The 19,523-nt window shown below is 40.9% G+C and overlaps 1 protein-coding gene across 15 annotated transcripts in view; it reads left to right on the forward strand.

The window, feature by feature from the left end:
- The window catches only part of ATG7 (autophagy related 7), a 114,094-nt gene that overhangs the window by 52,974 nt on the left and 41,597 nt on the right, over positions 1 to 19,523 (forward strand). For 3 of the 15 annotated variants that reach the window (XR_010474965.1, XR_010474968.1, XR_010474966.1), the window contains one exon: positions 61 to 6,462. The exons of the other annotated variants lie outside the window; for them this stretch is intronic. The gene's annotated coding sequence lies outside the window, so the exon portion shown is untranslated. The remainder of the gene's footprint in view (positions 1 to 60; positions 6,463 to 19,523) is intronic. 15 annotated transcript variants of the gene reach the window in all.

Genomic DNA, 19,523 nt, shown 5'->3' on the forward strand with positions numbered 1-19,523 from the left:
TCTGGTTGTTATGCTTTGCCATTACATGCCTAAAATAGATGTAGTATGTCTTTTCCTCAGGTCGATTTTCTGCTGATTCTGTGGTATTTCTGCTGTTGAAGCTTTGCTGAGGAGAGGTGGTGGTTACATCAACACAAACCAGTTCAAACTGAGTTTCGCTGCCTTCGAACAAGCCCAAGAATGGTCTTGATGCTGATACCTCATGCTGCTCCTTGAAGAATTTAGAAATATCTCTGAAGTGTTTCCTCTATTTCACACTAAAACATTATCTCTTTGTCCTTCCCCCGATACCTGACTGATAACTCCAATTATTGTTACTAACAATACTCAAATGCCCTTCCCAGGACTTATGTCGGCAACTGATCTGCACAAATACACGTTTCATTATATATTTGAATAAATATGTGTTTGTCCCTTGGGGACAGGGAGGGCCACGTGCAGTCGTTTGAGTGGAAGTCGATGGAAGGAAGGAGGAAGGACCACGGATTGCAGGGCTGGACACAGGACGAAAGGTTTCTGTGGGCACAGGGTGCCCCAGGAACGCTCCAGGAGGCGAGTCCTGCGAGGCCAGAGTTGGAGTGGGACCTCACCACCATTTTCATCAGTCGACCCTCGCTAGGGTTTAAATGCCCACAGGAGGACAGGCACAGCAATGCTGCCCGTGTCCCTTTGATCCACGTTGTCATAACATCCTGTGTGATCTTGTCTCAAAAACATGACTCGTAAGTGCTGGCATCCTCCAATTAAAGGTGTGCATGATTAGCTGCAGAGATCGATAGACTTATTAGACTTGTACTGTAATTAGTCAAATTAAATGAAGCTTTGCAAATTCAAATGTAAGAATTAATATTTGGGGGCAGAGATAGAGGAAATTATGACTTCGGTGTAGATAATTTTTAAAACCCTGTTGATATCAAGCTGTCTTTTTCATTTGAAATTTCAAATATATGGAAGAAACTTAGACTTAAACCGCTGAAAGAAATGTAATAATGACACTTGGGTTAGCAGCAGATGGCAATTTTTTTAATGCATTAGACTGAATGGCTGTCATAGTGGCAAAACGTTGATAGAGTTTAAATCTGTCCCTATATAAAATTTCACAGTAAACCTTGTACAGCTATAACATGGAAAGTAATGCTATGAATCAACTTATAATCTCATCAATTTTTATGTGAGGGAAAAAGCTATGCAACAAATAGCAGTCAGCGCCTCATTTTATATGAGCTATAAAGAAAAATCAACCTTAGTAATACAGCACCTTTGCAGGTGCTATGAAACTGCTGTAGCACTAATATTTAGTCTCTGTTCTTCATAAAACCTGTGCAGCTTTTGAGTACTGGCTTATGTAGATAAAATTCAGGGTTGTTTATCCTCTTGATAAACAGTATTGATCAGATTGGTGCTGTTCGGTATCTGACACCTGCTCCCACAAGGGCTCACGGTGTCTGTGCCTCCGGGTGTTGCCACATTAACACCAGCAGAGCCCCACCTACAGCTGCACGGGTGCCAGAGGTTTCTTTTTTATTAATTCTTTTAATTGCTTTCATTAGATCAGTATCTGAACGTGAAATATCTGGACTGATGAAGTAATGCTTCCGTTTGTGCCATGATAGTCAATGCCACTAAATTGTTCTTTATTTGAGGTTTTAGACTATTTTTAGTGAATGATGAACATAGTACCCAGAATTTTGAAGTGAACTACCATACTGAAGCTGTAAGATCTGAAAATTGATTTGTTGGTGTTTTTAGAAACTAATCATACCTCTAATGATCTTAGTACACTTAGTGACATGTTTTTACTGTTGTCTTCTGTAAGGCAGAAGAAGACATACCCCCAGTTTTCACGTGTAACGATCCATCACAAGGATCGAGCAGGTCGGATAGTCCGGCGTGATTTGTTTGCGGTGTGTGACATCCCACGGTGCAGAAGTTCCCAAGGGCTTCTCTGCAGCTGGGATGGCGAATCCCATGGCAGGGGCTCGGTCATCGAGAAGCATCCGCACAGCCCAGGGACACCCGCCCACGTCACCGGGGACCTCAGCCATGCGAGGTCTGGGAAGGGTTCGTAAAATGATTAATCACGTTTAATAAGCAGTTAATGAGAAAGCGTTGAGGCCTCAACTGTCAGATTCAGTAGGGGATGGGTGGAAAGGAATGGTTTCTTGGAGTTAACTAGAGACAGGGCATGAATTGTGTGCAAATGCAGGACAGAACACGATCATCACGTTACATATTCCCTATTCCTCCTCTTTTTTTTCTGCTTTGGACAGGAAGTGCATTTTTCCCTACGTAACCAGGTGAAACTTTTTCTCCGGGAACGTTCCCACTCTTCTGATACTTGACTGAGATAGAAGTGCTCGCATCCCTATTGAATAATGTAATTTTTATTACATTATTTATTAACAGTATAATAGATTACTGTGTAATTTTCCATGTTTTCATTTCACCTGTCCCTTATATTGGTAAGGAAGCACTACCTTGAGTGTTTTGACTGTTCCATCAGCAGGAATAGACACAAAATCTATTAATCCAGACACAAAATGTAATCCTTTATAATCTAATGGTAAAGAAAGGTGATCAAAAAAGTTAAAAAATCAAGTAGGTTGCCCATGGAGATAATTTTACAAAGTGCTTTTCCTACATCTCCCTAATGCTGATCCAGAGTTTTAAGGTAAAGCGATGCTGTACAGCCGTGCTTAAAAACTGATGTGGTGTCGCTTCGAATCAGTGGCGTTGTGGACGTGACATTCCTATAAACTCTTGTACTCTGTTTCCACTTTGCCCAGAAGAGGACTAGCACTGTACAACACTAACCCCGTGTTTCAGAGAGAGATTTGTTACCTGACTCGTGAGAGGCACCGAGAACTCTAAACCTGTAACAGGTAATGCTCCATCTTCTTGTCTTGCTTAAACTGGGAAAATAACTTCTCCGTGTTCTCAGCTCTGCGCTTCAGCGGTGTCTCACTGAGTTAAAATGAGTGCTGCCCATGATCTTTGTATTTAAAACTGGATCAAAATTTATAATAGGGGGAAAATAGTATCAAAAATATGGTGACAGTAACAGTAATAGTGTGCAAGTCTACCTCTCACTCCTGCATTCCTGCGTGTATGCGGAAGAGAGTACCCTCATGAAGAAAAAGAGGTCATAATATATATTGTGAATTGTCAATGTTATTCTACAGTATATGTAGTTTATCATACTATCCTAATGTTGAGATATCTAGCTGCCTTGATATAGAAAATGCTTTCTGGATTTTCCGTTGGTTTTATTTAGTTGTTCACTCAAACCTATCTTCCCGTCACCTGCCTTTGTTGTCCCCCTGCATCTGTCTGAAAGAGAATATTTTAGCTGGTTCATATGGCCTTTGAATAGTGCTGCTGTCAGATCCTCACTCTTATTTTATATCAAGATACCATATATTTTTCTTTGGAATACTGCCATAGTACTTGGTGTTTTCGATGGATTTGGGATTTCTGTGGCTCCCAGGGCTGAGGCAACAGCAAGCTGATGGATGGGCCGTGCTGTGCCTGGGCCTGTTGTGTCAGTGCCTACTCTGCAGGGTGAATGAGCACGACCTGACTGTGATCCTGGTAGGACTGAATGAAATTAAATGCCACTGACATCACCTTGTTCAGTGAAGACAGTAATAATAACATACAGATAAAAGCCTGATCAGGGTACTCTGTGTCTCACGGTAATTGGGTTCAAAAGTCCCTGGAGTAAACTTTTGGGGAATAACTGTTTTGGAAGTCTGCGCTGATTAGGGTTTGTTTTCTGGTTCTATCACAGTAATTGTTTAACTGTGATTTGGATCTGATTTTCTTTATAGCTGCAGCACTAACTCTCCAAAAGGAGAGTTATCAAGTGATTATGATCCTGTTGAAAGAATGTCTTAATGTGTCCCTCTGCTCTCAGCTGCTTTGTCTGGTGCTCCAAATGCCAGTGTTGCTGAAATAGGGCTTTTGTTATGCCACAAATTAAAAAAGTAATGAGATACAACCTTCTTAAAATACCAGTTGTATGAAAGAGAGGGCAGGGGAAAAGTTAAGGCAGATGAATGGTGAATCTCTCTGCCTCAAAAATTCGTTTCTTACAAATCCTCTTGCACTTCCCCCTTGTGGGAACAGGGATTATGGAGTTGTCAGCTGTCCCTGTCCCTTTTGGCACGGGGTGCAAAACCTCCCAGGTCTCCTTTACAACTGAGACCCAGCCGGATGGTACATCTACGTGGGTCACACCTTACGAGGACTAAGTGCTCTTAAAATTGCAGTGTATTTGAACTCTTCTGCTAACCTAATGCCTGGTGGAAGCCCAGAACTGTATCCGTTTGAGTAATAACAGGAAAAAAAAGTCAATAATTCCTGAAGTGGCCTCAGAAAACTGCAGTGATTGTAAGAGCACAGTCTCTCCACTGGAATTCTAACAAAGACAGGAGTGTCAGTAAGCAGGAAACCAAAGTTTGTGAATTAAAGCTCAAAATACTGAGAGGGAGCAAGTGCGGATCTGCAGACAAAACCGGGATCCTCTTTTTTGGAGGGAAGGGGTGTAATTGTCTTCCAGAAAGATTTTCAAACTCTGACTCCTTTTTCTCTAGAGGAAAAATATGCAGTAAAGAAGAGAGAAGTAAAATAATTTAGGGATTAAATCTCTTCCATTCCAATATATTTTGTTACAATGAAGAATGAATAGCCTGTCCAAGATGCATTCTGTTATTCTCATGTGAAGAATAAGAAATTACACAACACAGACAAACATGCTGATAAACTTTGTTTTATAATTAAGAACATAAATTATACAATGTGCATCTCAGTGCAAGTGAGCAGTTGCAGATTATATGGGCCCCTGTAGATCATTTGAGTAAAAAGGCAGAAAAGTTTGCTGCCTGACAAATCACTCCCAGCCGCAGATTTCCATAAACACGTCCTGTTGTAGCCTTACCCAAAGGTGCTGTGAATTTCCTGAGGCCAGGCGGCCGCTGCACGCACTGAACTGCTCAGGGTTCCAACGGTGATGGAGTTACTGTGTTATGTATGAATACACCCCGTCCCCCGTTTTTAATGTACTCTCTTCATCTTGTAGACCCTTAAATGTTGTCCGCAAGAGTATTTAATTGTTAACCATGTCTGCATCCTTCTGCCAATCTATGTTTTCTCTGCAAATGCCTCCCAGACTTCTCTTAAGGCGTGTTGGAGTTGTGCAAGAGAACTTGTGCTGTCAGGTGTCACACATACCAGATGCATTAGCATTTTATTGTTGTCAACATGTAATTTCACCTACAAGACCTTTCTGTGCAAACAGTAGTAGTTTTTTTCCCCAAACTTTGTAAACTACTCATTTTCCTGTAAATATAGGTGAAACTAGTAAGTGGTAAGAAGTGAAGTTCATTACAATGCAAAGAGTTGTTAATAAATAACGCCTATTTACCACTACTTCTCTTCAATGCCAGTGATTGCTTATTCACATCCACATGCCATTCAGAGGAAATTAAGCACCACAAATGTTAATAGCAAAACATCAACATTAAGAGCTACTCCTATGTAGAAATCTCATATAGAAAACCCTTTGTAAACTACTTCTCAATTTAAATTTTCACAATGTCTTAGGGTTTGTTTCTTCATTAAGTATGGAATAATTTTAGCAGCATGTTTGTTTAAAGATTTACATCCATATTGCTACTCTACTGCAAATGTTGTTGGCTAAAGTTGACACAAAAATAGGCAATTTTGAATAGCCTTTAAAATCAGTACTAACCTAGCTCCTACTGGCTTGAGTTTCTTTCTGTTTGATTCTGAGTATTTTCCTGGTATTTACATTTCAGTGAACGTCTCTACAAAGTGCTGGTATTTTCTTTGCCGTATTCTAGTTCAGATTTTCCTGAAGTTTCCTGTTTTACATCGTCTTTTTCTTGAACACGTTATAACTTGGCTTGTGGCTGAAATCTGCTATGCAACATACTTGTTTTTATGGGGCTGGCTGTAGTCCTGGAGAGCCCACCTGATAGCTTAGGAGTAATAAAAATTAATGACCAATTCCATAGTTAAAACCCAGATTTGATTCCAAGATAAGTCCATCTGTGCCTGAGAAGATAAGGGTTGTCTTCAGTGATAAGTTTCCCTCAGCAGTGACTTCATAGTTGATTTAAGTGCAAACTGTTGGAAAAAACGTCTTGTAAATGAAAGTTGCGTCTGACCTCATGAGGAGACATTAAAATCCAGTAGTGTTACGTACACCATAAAAATTATGCCCAGAGAAAAAAAAGGTTTCATTTTTATGTTTGGAAAAAATAACAGTTTAAAAAGTTTTAGGTTGAGTTTCTGTTTTATTGATGTTTTAAAAACCCTACTCTAGATATTAGTTAACATGCTTCAAATTAGCGATGTGCTGTTGCATTCTCTAGGTATCGGGTCTGGGACACGGCAACTATACTTGACGTGTCATATTTCATGAAGCAAGAGCAGCTCGTGAGTTACTCAGTTTATGTTATTTTCATATACAGGAAATCTGTTGTCATCCTGCAGGTGTGATGATGATTTTTGAAGTCATTTAATTGTTACGCATCAACTCTAAAATAATGTAGTTTTACTGGATAAATATGAATGGCTTTGACAAGTGGAAAAGTGCTACACTTTGAACTCTAACAGCACACTTTTCGAAAGGATAGCTTGTGCTGCAAGCCTTAGTAACAAGTAAAAATCATGGCTAAAATGTAAGAATATATATGAAGCAATATTACTAGTTTTGTCTTTAATTCGCTCAACTCATTAGCACTTTGTCACTCCAGGCAGGAAGGCCAAATGCAAGTCCTTAGACCTTGTTGGTAGTTTTAATACTCTTTGAGAATGTGAAAAATGAAAATCAGATTTCGCGCATAGTCATTGGTTTGCGATAGAAAACAGTAACCTGTGTGAGGCTCGAGGTTAATGCCGAGGTTGCCTGGGAACTCTGCAGAGCTCTGGTGACCTGAGCCAGGCCCTCAGTCCTTCTGGGACTCTGTGAGGTGCCCGTTGTTGGTCTCACGGAGCCAAGTGCCTGCTCTTCAAACAAATGCAGTGATCAAAATAAGCGGCTGTACCAGCTTCCAGAGATTTGGAAGGAACAATTATTATTACATCTAAAAAATGGGACCGGAGAAGTTGCTCCTCAGCCCCCAGGGGGAAGAAGAGCATATAGGTCTGTGCCAGCAGCACGTGTCGATGTGCCAGGGAAAGAAACCCTGAGAACGACATCTGAGAGGTTCTTGTAAGGTAAAAGAAATGTATGAAAAGCAAACAAAATCAGACTCAGACAATTTTCATAAAATGAATTTATTAAAAGTAGTCCTTACCTCTGAAAGTCCTTTTCAAAGTGATCTCAGGTACACACATCACCATTGGCCTCAGCTGGAGCACCGTGCACCGGCGGGTGTTTCAGGGGCTCCCGGACTGCGTGGAGCAGCTCTGCTCAAATCTCTGTGGGTGCAGGTGGACGTGCAGGGGTTGTCTTGTTATTAAGTGTGAAATGTGGCAAAATGATTATTTAATGGCACATGACTCTTTCATAGCAAATTAAGACAAGTGAGTTGACTCTATTCCAGTTAAAACACAAAAGTAGACATAATAAAACTAGCCCGTTTGGAATTGCCTTAAAGTAGTGAGATTATAGAAATAATTTTGAAGAAGTATTCTGTATGTGCTGGCACATTAGTACTTTGTCGTCTTAGAATATGGGTTAAGTGGTTACTATACATGAAGCGAATTTCCGTAACTTTAAAGTACTGACTCAAGCCTACTTGACAATGGATTTGATCCCCTGCCAGTTGTGTGAAATTGTGTAAGTTAATCAATAAATACAAAAAATGCATGGTTAAGGAAAAGATACAAACTGTGATTTAGGTAGGGACAATTACTAAGATGCTTCTTTTGTTATAACTAAAGTAGAAAGAAAAGTCACAGATAGAGAAGGGATGCGCAAGTAAACCTGTAAACAATTGAGTAATTACTTTCCAGCCTCTCAAAGGGAATAGGGGTTACCAGATACAGGTTTATGTTGTTGAAACATTTGTTTATCTAGTGTCTACTGAGACAATGTGCCAACAATAGCAAACCCAAAATGCAAGTTAAAAAGAAAAAGAGAAAAGTACTACCGGAAAAGAATATGAAAGCATAACAAAGCTATTTAAAATTATTACAGTGCAACAGCTGGTTCTGCTAATGTTTCTTGGTTGTTTAAAAAAATACCCATCATCTAAGTTCTAATTCCCTTTGTCTTCTCACTTGGAGTAACTGTAGTATATGAGGCTTGCTCTCCTATGACTCATTCTTCCCACAAATACGTTTTCTTTGAATAGCCCTTGTGAAAACATGCATTTCATATTAGTTGTCTTAGTTGGCAATTGTGTAGGCTCTTTTTTCTTCCTGGGTGAGTGATTTATGTGTTCCAATCTCTGCATCTGCGTCCGCCACACACGGTGCGTCCCAGCCCAGGGTGCTGCTGCTGCACCACTGCTCACCCAGCGGGCTGTACTGCACACCCATCGCTGCGACGCGTTTAGTCTCCTCCACAGGCAACAGTCTTGTACATGTTTGCAGGGACAGTTAGGAAATTGTGGTTCGGTTTTAATTCTTAGTGGAATTTTAAAAGATAATGGACAACGAAGGGGCAAGTGCAAAATAAGATGTTATTTCTGGCCTCCAAAAGAATCACAGGATCAGCTGGGTTGGAAAAGACCTCAGAGATCATCAAGTCCAACTCCAGTCCAAGTCAAGGTCCAACTCCAGTCCGTTTACTAGATCAAGCCTCTTTGCATGAGTTTGGCTCACTATAAGCAACACTAAAAAGAATTGTGGAAGCTAAATGATGGAGATTCATTCAGATAAAGAATTAAAGAGCATCTGTTGTAGCTTTCGTCTGTGGATGGCTGCTCACAGTCTATTGTAATTTTATCGTTATAATAGACAGTTGTGGCCGTATACTGAAGAGCAGCCCTGGCTGTAGGTTTTCTTGCTGCTTTCACAACACTTCAGTTCTTCTCTGATGCTACAAAGGAACAGGCAAGCTCCCAGGAAGGAGTTCTGTACTGAACTCCATATCCTCTGTGGGTTGGTCCCACTTTGCCAGCTCACACTCGTCCAGCAGCACGTGTGGGCGTCCATACGAACATTGTCAATACTCAGCTGCCCCTAGTTCCCCAGAGAGAGGGGAGATTGACTGGGACAGCCCGTGGCTGGGGTCCAAGCTGGAAAACGCAGCTCACGCTTCTCAATGGGTAACAAAATACTTTAAACCCTGCCTCTCTTGGAACTGCAAGCTTTGTGCTGGTGGGGGCTGCTTTTTTGATATTTCTGCTATCTGGATTTAATCTAGAGTTTAGAATGTAGATCAAATTTTTTAATGTATTTACTATTGATTAATGTGTGGTTAATATGTTGATTTACGCTTGCAGATTACATTTGGATTACTCAACAAAGTAAAATGTTGGTTGTAGCTGAAACCTGTTGGTGAAGTTCAAGGAGCTGACTGTGAATTTTCTTTTTAGACAGAGGAAATTAAGAGATAGTTACGAGAGATTTGGGACAAGGAGGTAATACTTGCTGTTAAATATGTTTTTAGTTAAACTGAGGTGTAAAGGTCACAAACGTTTTTTTCACTAAGTGAGGTTAAACTCAAGCAAGGTCATAAAAAAATAACACTTTTTATAATGTAGCATTAGTAATAGCCTTATCTTGTTAGTAATAACTGGTGGAGGATAGTACATGAGTTTTCAGGACAATACTGAAAAATATTAGTGTATTTGGAAAACTGCTGGGATTGAAGCTCAATTATAAAAGGGAGAAATTTTGTTTTCATAAAGAAATTTCTAAATTGAAGAATTAGGGTTGTGATCATGGAGCCTTTTGCTTTGGAAGGAGAATGCCGTTCCCATATCTAGCATAAAGTCTGCTGTCCTTCATTCTGATTGCAAAGAGGGATTTGTCTTTACTCTCTTCTGCTTAAAAGCAAAAGGAAAGAACTTGTGGCAAAGCAAATTGCTTACAGAACAGACCGTTCAGAAACGTTGCTTTAAGGTGAAAGGCTGATGTGATAAAGTGATGACCAGAAAGCTGCGATGTTCGACTCCAAAACAACTGCACAGTCTTGATCCTTATTGCAAACACTTTTTCTGAGGGGCTCTGATGAGCGTATCTGTTTCAGGAGGGGTATCAAGAGTACTCTAATTTCCTATTTAAATACGGGATCTGATTAATACTTCAGGCATGCAGGAGAGCTATAACATGAAGGCTGCTCTTACTATAGGAAGACGCTATTACGGACATCACAAGACTTGTTCTACAAGGAAACGTGATTGCTTTGGGTTAAATAAGTTGCCGAAGACTTGAAGGATTTATAGGTGTTGCCACTTTGAGTTATATGTAACTTCATTATTTTGTTGAAAATGTTTTGATCTAGAATTAATGAAATACAATGAATGCTGATGAGATGAATCAGCAGCTCTGACAGCTTTTAGCAGACGCTGGTATTCTTTAAGTCTCAAAATTGCTAGATGATTTACAGAATGTAATAAATGGAGCATTTGCACTGAGAAATGAAACTCATATCTTTATAACCGGAGTGACGTGCATCAGCACTGACATGATCAAGACAAATTAAGCCTGTTTCTTAAGCAACTTATTGTTTGCATGCGTGTGAGAGAGAAGGCGGGCTGTGGAGGTGTCTGGTGTGGAGGGGGGGACGAGGACTGGGGGAGCCGGTGTCTGCAGGGCCAGCGAGGGCGACACCGGCTCTCTGCTCCGGGGCAGCCCGGCCCTGCTCTCCTGGCCTTCGCGTCCCCTGCGCTCTGCAGGGGCTCCGGAGCGGGTTGCGGGGGCGGAGGGGGGTAGTTTAAATGTTCTGAGTTTCAGAGGGACGTGGAGGAGTTGAGAAGAGCTGAGGCTGCAGCCTCAGGCAAAGAGGAAGCAGGGAAATGTGGCTGTGGGAACAAAGGGCTTACATTTGGCTTTCTTTTGCACCATCTCCAAAATTTAGTCACGGTTACTGTAATTAGAAGGCATGATGAAATATAAATTCGTAACAGCACTGCAGTGTGCTGAGCTGCTGCAAGGTCTCTTTTCCATGTGATTTAAGAGCTCAGCGAATGCATATCATGTCGATTTGATCATTCCATTGATCTCAGCTGTATAAAATTGGCTGCATTTTAACATTGCTTCATGAACCCGGCTCAGAGACTTGTGTGACATCCAGTAACTTTTTCTAGAGAGCTGCATTCCATTCCGTAGTATGAAAGTGCATAGTACTACAAAGTTGTTTCAAAACAGTTACTATTTTAACAGCTAGTTAATTACGGGTTATTTATTGAGTTGTTAGAGTTAGCTGAGCAGTCATCATTTGCTCTCGTTACCATGATGCAGAATTAGTGTTATGTGTATTAATGTGTTGGTAAATCTGAATGCGAAGTGAGCAATAGCTGATGATGAAAGGCTTTTAAGTTTTGAAATAGTCTTACAGTATTTGTTTCTTACAAGCAATACTATAAAAAGAAAATAGTTAATGGCAGAAATTGTTAGTGAGTTTCATTTGACTCTCCCTCTGTAATGTGACTCAGGAATTTAGTTATGTAAAAATATGACTTAGCCCCTTTTGCCTTTGAGGTACAGACCTGGACGAAATCCAGTCTGAGATTGGATTTCAGTAAACTGGAAAAGTTCTTTCCCAGTCTTTAACTTTGAATTTGGGTCGAAACTACATCAAAAGCTGAAATAGGTTCTCATCTCACTGTTCAATGATTAGGTTTTCATGTTTTTTTTTTTCCCCTCTTCAAATAGTATCTGATTACTAAATTAAGCTCTCAGCATTAATAAATCATTCCTCCACAGAATAAAACCTATAATTTTTCGTGTATGTTGTCGTCTGTACCTTTTGAAGTGCAGCTCTTAGGGCTGTGGAGTGAATCTCTGGGTAGACACAGCAGAGAGTGAAAAGGAATCCAGGTGCACATTGTAGAGTTTCTTAGGGTGACAGGCTTAACATATGCCAGAATATTTGAAAATGATGTATTAGCTCCTTTGCACAGTATGCTATTTGGGTTATTTTTTATGTAATGAAAAGTCAAGTGTGGCTTCTGTCACAACCTGCCCAAGTGGCTGTTTTTTTCAGAAGTCGAATACACGATGCGGTGCAATGCATTGAGTATTCACGCTCGCCATAAGTGTAAGTACGTAGGGGAGGATCATTCAGAGCTGTTTAAAAACCAGCCCAACCCACCTGCCCGGCCTGAGCGCTTCGTGTTGGAGATTCTGCGTCTGGTTGTGTGGAGGGTCAGGAAGCGAGTGCAGGGCCCCCGTGGGGAGCGTGTTCTGCTCTCAGCGCTGCTGCTGGCTGGCACATTCCACGCTGCGTTATAACATATTCACTTCTAATTTCTTGTTGCATGCTATACTGGGCATCACAGAATCAAAATCTTAAAATGCCACTAGTCCATTCTGTCCGTGTGTCTGCAGAGATGGAGGACAGAAGGCAAGAATGGAGACGATCTCCTACCAATATTGTCTATTAGTGGGAATTAGGAAAAATCTTGAGTTCACAAAAAATGACACTTGGAATTCATCTCGTCTCGCAAGCTTTCAGCTGATTTTTCTCACTGTATCCCTCTCAGAGGTATCTTTAAAACTCTTTGGGCAAAACCAGCTCTTATTCTCTCCCTTGTGCTTATATTGACATAGTCACAGATGTCATTACTATGCAAACCACTATTGTTATTTTTCTTCTTAAACATTTTCCTGGTTTCCTTTTTGCTGTGACAATTCCTTTGCTGTTGTTAGGACATGGAACTATTTCATTCACGGGCCACAAATATTTTTCTGTCGTAAAGTATTTGAAAGGTCTTGTCCTTCTATTGCGTTTTTTCAGTTTACTGTAAAGTGCTCCAGTCCCATTCCAATATAGTTTTATTTCAATTTTCTGTTGCTACTTTTTGTTTTTAATCTTGTCGGTGTTGCTTTAGTTCTCCAAGGTGTATCGTCACTGTCATTTCAGCAATGAAACTCTGCTGTCTCGTTCACGTGCTTCAATCCAATCTGGAGTTTACTTTCTGTTTAACTACATCTTAACACTTTTTCTCTCGCGTCCTGTGTCACCCGTAATTTCTCAGTTTGATTCACACCTTTTTGCACCAGCGTTGAATGCCTGCTTCGTATCATCTGTGTGTTGTATTTTAAGTGTGCGTCTACATGATTCAAAGTAAAGATGTTAATCTTTTCAACTTCCAGATTATTGAACTTACTTTGTGTTATTTAATGGTAAACTCTCTGATTAAACAGTTCTAGATTCCTATTGTATTTCTCTTCTTTTATTGTAATAGTAGTAGTAAGCTGAGACGGGAGTGCTTCTAAGCAATTTACTTTTCAGTGATAGACTTGTTTTTCTGTCAGCATAAAGTACAGAAATGATGTTCATAAGTGGTCCTTTGTTGCACTTTTCCCGAGCAGATTGTCATGTTAAAAAAAATCAGAATTTTTTCCATCTTTCTTTGTTTCACAATAATTCAAGTGACAACCCCTTGACTACGTAAATGAATTACATCAGCAGTTACCACGAAGCTGTTCGCTGCCTCGTATTTAAATTGATTTGGGGGTTGTATTTAACTATTCCGGTCGGTTCTTTGCATGGACAGGAACTCACGCGAGGGCTGAAGCGGTGCGGTGGTGTGTGTGCTGTGGGACGGCACGTCTGCCGGGCGCCGCGTCCACAGCACAGCTGCTTCTGGCTTTATCCTCCTTTACCTGTCCACTCAGTTTAGTAGCTTGGTTGATTTTCCATTCTTCCTGTACCGACACGCATCTCCCAGTGGCTGTATTCCCCTGGAGCAAGAACACATTGTCAGGACCTGTCTTTCTTGACTGTTCAGTATCAGGTGTAATTGAAGAGTCACGTTGGGGAAATATCCTGTGAGTGCGTTGCCATGTCAGCACCGTCCTCCCCTGGGACAGTTTGTGCCCAGAGCATTATTCTAATACGCCGCAGAGTATTATTCTAACACACATCTGTTGCCAAGGCCTGTTGCTTCCTAGATTTGACAATTAAACATCAAAAGTTACATTTTAAACACTAACATTTACATAGACAAAGCTTGCTTTTTTTTTTTGTTTTTCCTTATCTTGCTTTTTCCTGCCCAGGACTGGTATTTGATCTAATGTCATTTCATGGGTTCCTAAGGAAAATTAAGGCTATATACGTGAGGATACTTACTGCTGAGTTCAGACGTGAGTCAGTCGGTCTGTGTCAGTCAGTCTGTCTGTTTCTGCCCCAGACATTTTCTGTCAAGCTTTTGTATTAGGACTTTGTCTGTTGTGTTGGGTGGGTTGGTTGGCTGGTGGGGGGGGGGTGGAGGTGCATGTACAGTTTTGTTGTTGGTTCATTGGTTTGGGGTCTTTTGGTTTTGTTGGTTTTTTTTATTATTATTTATTTATTAGACTTTATTTAGTGTATGTCTCCTAAATAATGGTGTTATTTCACCAGAATTCCGTGAAAAGAGTGGAGCACATGAAAAAGCTGGACTAAATCTGTTGTATTGCAGCTACGGAGTCTTTTGTATTAAAACTTCTTGGCCTTCTTTTGTTACAAGCCGGAGCATGTTGACATTACTAACAATTCCCATGTATATTTTCAACCCCCCCCCCACAGTTCCTGACTGTTTGTATGTCCAACTCCTATCTCTCTACGACTTTAGAGAACGGAACAGAATAGCCAAGTAAGTGAAATACCAGAGGGAAATTTGTCATTATTGTTCTCATCATTGACTTAAGCACATTTTAAGTCTATTTTTTGATCTCTGGCAGTTGTGTATCTGTTCACAGAAAAATACTGGAAATTCTTGGAATTGCAAACATATCAAGTCGCTTGCCAGATTTTCCCTGGCTGAGCTGCCAGGCGATCTGAGTTTTCTGTGCAGTTTCTTCTGAGGAGAACTACTGTTTGCACTGGGGTCATAAAAACCTATTCCAGCTAGGATTCAACATCCGATTTTGTTTGCTGTCTCCAGAGTTAGAATGTAAATTCTTGGCTATGGAGCACTGATCAGATCAGAGCTGAAGTTGTTCATCTTGAAATTTTGCAATTAAATTAAATCCCAGTATATTAGTAACTTCAGCAGAATGTTCTAATTCAAAATGAAAATCAGATGTTTTTCATGGAAATGGGGAAGTCCACACAATGGGTATTGTATTTAGGTTACGAGCCTTGTGTTCTTTATTTTGTTTTAATTGTCATTGTTTACATTGTAGGCAAGTCTTTGCTCATTTTAAGCATTAAAGCTATTAGTTTAAAAACGTTTTTGTTAAGTTTGTATCCAAATTTCTCTTACAAAAAATCAGGTCCTCTGGAAATTCATTGCACTCATGAATGGGCTCCTGGTGAGTGAGGAATTTTTATGACTCCCTTAAAAAACAATTGCAAGCATTCCACAAATAAACAATACATTGATTTGGGGGGACGTTTTTATGAGCATTTTATAATAATTTATTCTCCAGTATTTATTTCAGTATGGTATTTTGTAATTTTTAGCTTAGTTATGCTAAGAATTCTCTTGTAGCAGCAGAGAGAGTCGAGCATGAGTCAATGCAATTCCAATTAGCGAGTGCAGATACAGGGACAAGTCCGATGTCATTTCATTGATTTCCATGGGTTCTGGACGCAGAGTCAGATAGTTCCGTTACACAGCCCAGCTGCTCTCCTTCTACTTACGTTTGCATTTGGCAATTATTTTGGCACTTTTGATCTTTTTTCCCCAACTAGTTTTTCCTTCCATATTTTTAATTAATAAATTTCAGAGTCATTTTGCTTTGTTTTGTTCTTCTTGCTTCTTTGAAGGCTGGTTTTGATGAACAGCCGGCCGTAATAATAGTCACATTGATTTCAGCTTTTCCTGCCTTGTGTGTAAATTATTGCACGTGATGGTTCTGACTTTAGTGGCACAAGGAGCCCATGCAGCAGTAACGCGATGGCAGCACCTCTTGGTACAGCACAAGCCCTCATGTTGTTCATATTGCAGCAGAATTTTGGTTGAAAAATCGGGGGAATTAAGATCACTGGATTGCTCATTGCCACACAGGGACAGCAGTTGCGTGCCCGTGAAAAGCTCTTGTTACTTTTGGACAGGATTTACTTCCTACTGCTCAATCGGCAAATAATCCAGGAGATTCTGGTATCACCACAGGTACAGCTTTTAACTCAGATCATGTTCGGTAGCTGCAATATTTTGTCTGATTTTCATTCATGTCAATAATATTTCGTTAACCCTGCGTGAGCTCACAGGGAATATTATAACATTTAGAGATGGAAGGATGTTCTGTGGCCGGTATGAACCTGTTGCCTGGGGTTTCAGACATTTCAGCCTCAGTTTCCACTCTTCTGTCAAAGCTCTGTAGATCACTTGGGTTCTCACCAAGTTTTTCTCAGCCCCTTTGATCTGCGAGGTGGAATCAAGAAGCACAGAGATGTAAATCAAAGATACAGTGATCTCACAGAATCACAGAGTGTCAGGGGTTGAAGGACCCTGGAAAGCTCATCCAGTGCAATCCCCCCATGGAGCAGGAACACCCAGATGAGGTTACACAGGAAGGTGTCCAGGCGGGTTGGAATGTCTGCACAGAAGGAGACTCCACAACCTCCCTGGGCAGCCTGGGCCAGGCTCTGCCACCCTCACCAGGAACAAGTTTCTTCTCATATTTAAGTGGAACCTCCTGTGTTCCACTTTGCACTCATTGCCCCTTGTCCTGTCACTGGTTGTCACCAGAAGAGCCTGGCTCCATCCTCCTGACACTCCCCTTTCCATATTGATCCCCATGAATGAGTCCCCCCTCAGTCTCCTCTTGTCCAGCTCCAGAGCCCCAGCTCCCTCAGCCTTTCCTCACACGGGAGATGCTCCACTCCCTTCAGCATCTTGGTGGCTGCGCTGGACTCTCTCCAGCAGTTCCCTGTCCTGCTGGAGCTGAGGGGCCACAACTGGACACAATATTCCAGGTGTGGTCTCCCCAGGGCAGAGCAGAGGGGCGGGAGGCTCCTTCAAGCTAAAACAGTCTTGAGCAAGAGCAAAAAGTCACTCAGTCAAAAGCCAGGTCAGTTCTTGTTCTGCAGGGCTGGCACCAGAGTGGCGCTGCTCGCGTCCTGGGCTGTGGCTGAGGAGGGACCGGTGGCAGCGACGCCGTGTGCGGCACACGGGGCTCTGCCCCTGGCTCTGGGACAGAGACCAACACAGTAATTCCTTTGTTTGTTTGTCTGATGCAGTATTCCTAACTCCTAACTGTGAAGGAGTGATTAATATCGTGGTTTGGCATCAGCAAAAAAGATCAAAGACAAGGGTGTAAGTGTCAGAATAAGAATAATTAGGTGTACAAACTGGGTTCTTGTTTAGGTGCTTTTAGGAGGGTAAAATGTTGCTAGTTTTGTGTAAGTTCAGGCTTGACTGGACTCTGTGATTTCTAATTCATTAATGAATATTACAGAGGTTTTATTTCATTAACATAAAAAACCTTTGTAAAATATAAGAATTTTTATTATAGGGGAGCCGAGAAGTCATGTTATGTGTACTTCTCTACTCTGATGTTTGTCTATAATGCACAAAAGCTGAAAAAGGGCCCTTAAACCCCCAAATCTGTTACTGCTATCTTGCTCAATTAAAAATGGATATTTTTAGTTTTTAGTTGCCAAGGAAGAATTTTAGTTTTAGGGATTTTGAACCACTCACCAATGTACCGGCTATAAACGCCATTGACACCAGGTGATGCAGTTCCGCCTGCCGGAGTGTCGTGCTGCGTGTTCACACGCGTCCCGTGATGAGACTGTCATGACAACCAAATTCTGCACGATGGGGAACTCCCGTCCTCTGCGCCGCCCGGGGCTGAGCCGGGGGAAGGTCGTCTTGTCAAGGAGCGGGTCAGCAGCGCCGAGTGAACCACGGGAGACGAGGGCAAATTGAAACCCGGGTGGCATCTATGTTAATAATACAATACTGTTGCAGCAGCTGTAGTTTACCCCGCTGTATCTTAAAACTGTGTGTATACTAATCTGAAATATTCTACGATTAATTTTGCAAATTCTTTTAAAATTTTATTATGGAACTATCTGAGCATTTAACCAAATAAATGCTGTCAAGCAGATTTCTTCCTGCTAAACCGTCTGCACTTTTGTCAAAAATGTTAGCGGATAAGTGAATTATCACAGAGAAAGCAACACGTTCATATTGTATTTTCCCCAGAGTTCTTCACAGTACAAAATGAACATGCAGCGTCCGTTTGAAATAATTAGCAGTGGTTTACTGGGGGAATTTTGGTTCTTTCATGTTGTACTCGCTTTTGATCAAAATTTCCCTGCACTGCTTTGTTTAATTTTGGCCATCTGGATTAAAAGGTTCTCTTCATCTTAAATACAGATTGTAACTCTTTCTTTTTGAGTGCACTGCCATAAAATTCTGGCTAGTTTCCAACGTTCTTCATTAAAGCTTTCTTTATTATGGTTTTTCGGCCATTAGAGGATTGTTATGCACAATAGGTACGTGATTATGATTTGCCTGAACTGGGAATCAGTTACAACAGTAATCCAGTGCTGTAATTACAAGGGAGCAGGTTGGTACCTGCTCTAGGGTCTTCCCAGAGCTACTAAGGGTGAGGAAAAACCAGAGTTGAAAGGCAGCAATTTCTGCTAGTAAGACATTTAAGCATTCTAGTCGGACAGTATTGTGTGCTGTGGGACTTTCTGCATAAAACTAAGTTTGAACCAAAATTTGTGGTGGTGACAGTGATAAAAGGACAGTTTAATTTGTCATAAAACTTCTCACATCTATTATTTTTGGTTTGGATTTAGAAAGGAATACGCATTTCTAACAGAACAGGAGCAACTGGGGATCCTGGAAGCCAGTCCAGCTTTTGTTTCTGCTCCTGTATGGTTTTCTCGAGGGATTCCATTTACTTTCGTTGTTCCTCCACCTGTAAAGTTTTGGGAAATTGTGAGAAAATTGGTAGCTTTAAAAAGATTTTTTAAGTCAGCATTTCATAGGGAGGTGTGTGTCGTTTACTTTTGGCTTTTGCAGAGCTGGAAGATATAAACTTGTCTTAGCTGCATATTTGTTATGGACAAGGAATAGCATGAAAAAGCTGATGGTATAGCTTAATATGATACTTAATAGTGTGTTACTGGTGATCTAAAGTATTTACATCATAACAAACTTGAGAAAATATTTCTTTGGAACAGTGATGTAGCGGCTTTCCAATACTTTTCCCCAACTTGTGTCTGAGGAACCTGCTCCCGCTCCACCTTGGAGATTCCTCTTAGGAAACCTGCATCTACAAAACTTTTCTGGGAACTGAATCCGTGGGAACTTTGTGAGATGAAACTGCTCAATGAAATAATTTCATCTAAAATTTTACAAGCATGTATTCGGCTGAAAAGAATTTTCTACCACAGCTGAAAACGACAGAGATCATAGAATACCCTATGTGCAACCAATTCCTGTCTTGAAATTAACTATTAGTTTGCAGTGAATCATCCGTACAGG

Source organism: Columba livia, chromosome 10, assembly GCF_036013475.1.
Source record: "Columba livia isolate bColLiv1 breed racing homer chromosome 10, bColLiv1.pat.W.v2, whole genome shotgun sequence".
In the NCBI taxonomy this organism is placed as follows: domain Eukaryota; kingdom Metazoa; phylum Chordata; class Aves; order Columbiformes; family Columbidae; genus Columba; species Columba livia.